Consider the following 5,447-nt stretch of genomic DNA (forward strand, 5'->3'; position numbering starts at 1 on the left):
CAAAGTAGTTTCGCTTTCACAACGAAACACAGCGCCTTCACGACATTGCAGCGGTGGCATCAACAATACTACAGTGAGAATAAAAGTTACGCCTTCTTTTTTTGCGTGAACATTTGGGCGGCATTATGCAAATCTTCCCACATCGTGACGTAGCCATGTGGGGGCATGTTAGAACGAGCCATTTTAGGTAGGCGTGGTTGACTCTTAACGTTTATAAAGAATATCTCTTTGGATTTGAGACTTTAGTCTTTGCAACTTTACAGATCTTCTTTATGCACCAAGAGCTTGTAACACTCCAAAGAGAAAGGAAAATTTGAAATCCCATATGACCCCTTTAAAAAAAAATATGTAAATGAAGCCACAAATTTCTTGGATCTTGTTTTGAAAATGGTTATATATATAGCTATATATATTAAAGGCTTAGTTCACTTTCATCCTATGGAAAAAGAAAATGCTATTTTCTGAGATAACTCCTCTTGTACTCCATACATACAAAACTGGCTGAGCATAAATGCTTTACTAGGCCACAAACACAGAATAAAGCCCAACACAATAAAATACACACAACTCTGTACTACTCAGCATAAACTACATTGCCTTCTGCTTAGAAAAAAAGGGTTTCTGGTTACCTCATGACTGATTTTGTCCAGTGAAAGCCATTACTTTGCACATTATTTTGCACTGCATTTCATTTTCGTGCATCAACATCAATGTTTAAACATACTGGTTTCAGCCATCCAGCTGCATCACCTGCAGAAAGCAGATAGATATATATATATATATATATATATATATATATATATATATATATCCCTTTTTCAGTTTCAGCACATGCCCCTCAAAAGGTCTGTGCATGGCCCTGGCGAGAGGCAGTGCTTAAACTCACAAAGTTTGTGATAATGTTCTACACTCTTTTTCTATATGTAATTTATTCGCTGTTTGAATAACCGTGGAAATGACAATGTTATAATTAGCAACTTACAATGTTTTTATTAAATTGTGATCATGTTAAATACAAATTCAGTCCAATTAAAAATATTTAATTAGCCTACCTGGTACTTGCCTAAAAAGACTGGTTTATGATAATTGTGGTTAATAGATTACACTAACATTAGGCTACTTTTAGCCTTACCCTGGAGTTGGTTCACCTCTGCCTATGGAAATGGGCACTTTGAAAGAACTAGTAGCTACATTGGCAATTTTGCATATTTGCATATCAAAACAAAAAGTGATCATAAAGTGTGTTTAAACATATATAACAGCTTGCAATACATAAATAAGCCACACCATTCTGGAGAAAATGAAAGAGATTGCTGCATAAATCCTTGTTATAAGGTCCAGTCATTTCTAAGCTCACACCAGCCAAGTAGCAACTGTCAGTTTAAGGGAAGAAATGGATTGAGTTTTGGTTGGCAGCATTTCAGTGTCCACTCTGAAATGGCCTGTCGAGAACACTGACAACCTGACATGGTTCTGATTAGGAGTGAAGCTGAGAGCATATGCCCTCTAAATGAAAACTCCTCTCAGGATGGGACTTTTGCTTTTTCCATCCCTCCTTATCTCAAAATCCATTTATGAGGTTGACATATTTGTTTGGGTGCTATTATACTCTACACATCTTTCAAACAGCTGGAAGATGTCATGGCAGTCCTGACTCACATGATGCCCTTTGCTAGATTAGACATGGGACAACACTGTTACCTTTTGAAATCCTTATAAATCCTTGATGGAAATTATACAAAATTTAGATACAGAGAGATGTACTGATTAATCTAAGAGTTTGATTCCAATACAATACATTTATTTTAAAAAATGCCTGAAAAATGGCTTAAATACTAAAAAAATTATTTTAAAATAATTATTACAATTTGCTATAAATGTATCAAAATTTGGTTTGGATGCCTGCAGATAGAAGATTTACACTGCAGTTAAATGAATTTAGATATAATTTTTATATTCAACCAGCCAACTGTGTATGTGGGCATGTAATGTGTGGGTGTGTGTGATTGTTTGTGTGTGTGGTGTGTGTGTGTGTGTTTGTGTGTGTGTGTGTAGTCACCTTGCCTGACTCAAGCTCATGCTGAGAGTCAAACAAGTGACCACAGGACACTAATGAGGTCCAGATCTGAGCCAGCTCAACATTCAACACCTACACCCTCCACACCACAGTATTCTGATCAGCCACAACTCCTTTACTGAACATTTCTAGAAACCTAAAACTAACCAAACTGAACCAATCTTCATTGAAACTCATTCAACCTTCTACAGGGAGAGAAAGATTGCAGAAAGACTAAAAACTAAAAATATGACAACTGGCATCTGGTTATGGTCACTATTAAGGCGTTTCTCATGTTATCTAACTGCAATTATAGCATAACTGTCTATCATCTAACGATAAACATTAACTATAACACACTTTATAAAATACCACTACTGGCCAGATTTCAGAGAGGTCAACTAATGCGTTAAAATGTCAAAAAACGATGTAATTTCTTCAACATTCTGGCGAGTGTGCTTGAGAAACACTGAAATTAATGGGCTTCAATGCTGGAACTATTGGTTGTTTGGAATTATTGGCTGCTCCATGACACGCTTTACTTCCACATTCCTCAGTTCCTATGGAAGCCTATGGGAGTGTCGCAACTCTGTTTCTCAACGGCTCTGATTTGGACAAAAACATCGCTAGTGCTGTAACTGAATAAAAAGAAAATAGAAACGTTTTGAATGATGAAACATAAACCAATTGACACTCGCCTGTGACATTATATAGTTTATCTTTGTTCTTCAAACCATCTTAGGTATCTTCATAATGATTAAGTAGCCTATATTTGTGATCCATTGCTAATCGACATAGCCTTTATTACAGTATAGAATATATCTTCTGCTTTATTCTATGACAAGAAGCCACAGCAGATCGCAAAAGGAAGTTATTTCAAACACTCGACTGATGTTGTGAAGTAAAAACAAGTTATAATGTTCGCTTTTCTTGGACAACAGGTTTAGAAACACTTCTCATTGCAAGTCATTACAAGGAAAAGTGTTTGGCGTGTGTTGCTTTTTCAATTGCACGTTATAAGCGGGGAGGCATTTCCTCATCAACAGAGCCAACTCGCGGAGAGAAATAAAACATGGAAATTATTTAAATGCAAAACCACAATTCAGAAGCACGTATTGAACTGTGGATGTCATACCAAAAGGGTTTGATATTATATTATATTGAGAATTGTGACATCCCTAATATATATAATGAATTTAAAATCATCGTATGGCCCCCTTGGAAGTCTGCTGAGGCCCCCAGGGGGCCCTGGACCCTGGCTGAGAACCAGTGCTCTAAACCCAACTAACCCAAAACACCTAAAAGCCAACCAAAAACAAACAGACCTAAACCTAAATTTGACAAAACACAACTCTCTACCCTAGAGAGTACCCTAGCCAAATGTACCCTAATCAAATGTCAACTGGACTGGACTACTCCATCAGCAATGGCTTGGGACAGACAGCTGAAGAGATGGTGGTCCATATGAAGCCTAAATGGACCACACTTGGATTGCCTAACATGCTCATGTTGTTTGGACAAAAGACAGAGCGTTTCAAATATACATAGTAACACAGGGGAAGAAAGGCATGGTGCACTCATGAGATTAGAGGCAAAGGCTGATCTGATGACTTTGTGCAGATCAGATCCAAACAGAATATTCTCTTATATAACGGCCCGGGAGCTAATCCCTCAACACCACTGTGCTGCAGTTGTTCTTCACTCACTATAACTGCCATTACAGGCAGATTATGGCCATCAGCATTTCAATGGATCAGTGGTTCTCAATTCCAGTCCTCGTGTACCACCGCTCTGCATATTTTGCATGTCTCTCTTATTTAACACACCTGATTCAGATCACCAGCTTGTTAGAAGAGAGCTCTACGCATTAACTTTGTTCCGATTGACATGGTCCCAACACAGTGTTCATTACTCCCTGAGCATGGGAAATCCGTTGAAGTTTACTTCACTTTGTAACATTCATTCACGGATTTGCGCTACGCCACGGCCTGCAGTGTCTTCACAAAGAGAGGAAACTTACTAGAGAAGTGTGACATAATATACCTCTGTAAATAAATACAATTTAACATCTCGCACAATTTAATGCCCTTTGAATGGAACGTATATGCTCCCTTCGAGCTAGAATCATGGTGGAATATCTTATGAATAGAACAAACATCTGAAGTGTTAAGAGATACATCCAAAATGTGCAGAGCGGTGGTACGCAAGGACTGGAATTAAGAACCACTGCAATAGATAATTGAAAAGCATGGATTCAGCTGGTGCTCACACACACTAATTTGAAATAGCTTGATCTGGGGGATTATAAAGTAAATTAAGCCAAGCAGCAGTTGACATGATAAACAAATCATCCACACAAACACGTTTTCATTAGAATGGGAATATGTCACCCTCACAAGAAGCACATGTGTGATGCTTTACAAAGTATTTGCACTTAAATTCATAATCCATTTACTGCACAGTTGAAGAAGCACAATGCACAGCACACCTGTAAATGAAATGAATCAGACTGATTTATGCAGTTTTCATATTACAATGATAGACCACTTAGGATCATGATTTGCAGTGAATTTAGTAATTCAGGTGAATTTCCCCTGACACACTGACCCACAAACACACGGGAGCTTCTTATAGCCTACATGAAGGCTGACTCCTTTCCATCAACATTTTAAGATTTAGCTTTCATATCCATCTGAACCCACTATGTTATACATCAAAATGATCATCATATGTAAAAAGTTTATCTGTTAATGTAAAAAGGACGTATTTTATACGCTTTTTTTTATTTCAATGTTTGTAGGCACCCATTGTGTGTGGCAGCCGCATTAAACTGTTGTGAAGGTACCAGTCATCCTCCAGTAACAGCATCGCTTTAATAGTTTAAACAATCAAAGGACCACAAGCACTGTTTTAATTAAACGGAAAGTAAACCAGTAACATATTGAACCTTTAAAGATCTCAGATAACGCTCGGTCTAACATTGTGACACACTGGTAACATGAAAACAAACGGTCTTTAATCTCACCTCGAACATTGGAGATGTTCCTTTTTCGGGCAGTGTACATCCCAGCAGCTCGGCGAGGAACTTTGCCATGTAAATGTGCGTTGTGTGTTTCGCCGGTAGGTTGAAAACGCCGAGGGCTGGCTCTTGTTACTCTCACTACAGTGGCCACAGGTAGTCTTGTTCCAGCTGCGGGTTCCTACAGCACAACAGACCGATTTTTCGCTCCTTGGACTTTCCTTTCAGCATTTCTTTAACGCTGAACTCATAGGATTCATTGTAAAGGTGTGACAGCTCATTGTCTTTGTCTAGTCGAAAGCGCGTGTGTCTCGTGTGCATACAGCGGCTCGCGAGCGCAGTGGAGTCGGGCTCATTGAAAGCCACTTGTAA

The 5,447-nt window shown here is 38.5% G+C and overlaps 1 pseudogene; it reads right to left on the minus strand.

Moving 5' to 3' along the window:
- Positions 1-5,441, minus strand: part of LOC107661228 (ras-GEF domain-containing family member 1B-A-like) — a 69,323-nt pseudogene extending 63,882 nt beyond the window's left edge.
- Positions 5,442-5,447: the final 6 nt, after the last annotated feature.

Source organism: Sinocyclocheilus anshuiensis, unplaced genomic scaffold (genome assembly GCF_001515605.1).
Source record: "Sinocyclocheilus anshuiensis isolate Anshui unplaced genomic scaffold, SAMN03320099.WGS_v1.1 scaffold1365, whole genome shotgun sequence".
Lineage (NCBI taxonomy): Eukaryota > Metazoa > Chordata > Actinopteri > Cypriniformes > Cyprinidae > Sinocyclocheilus > Sinocyclocheilus anshuiensis.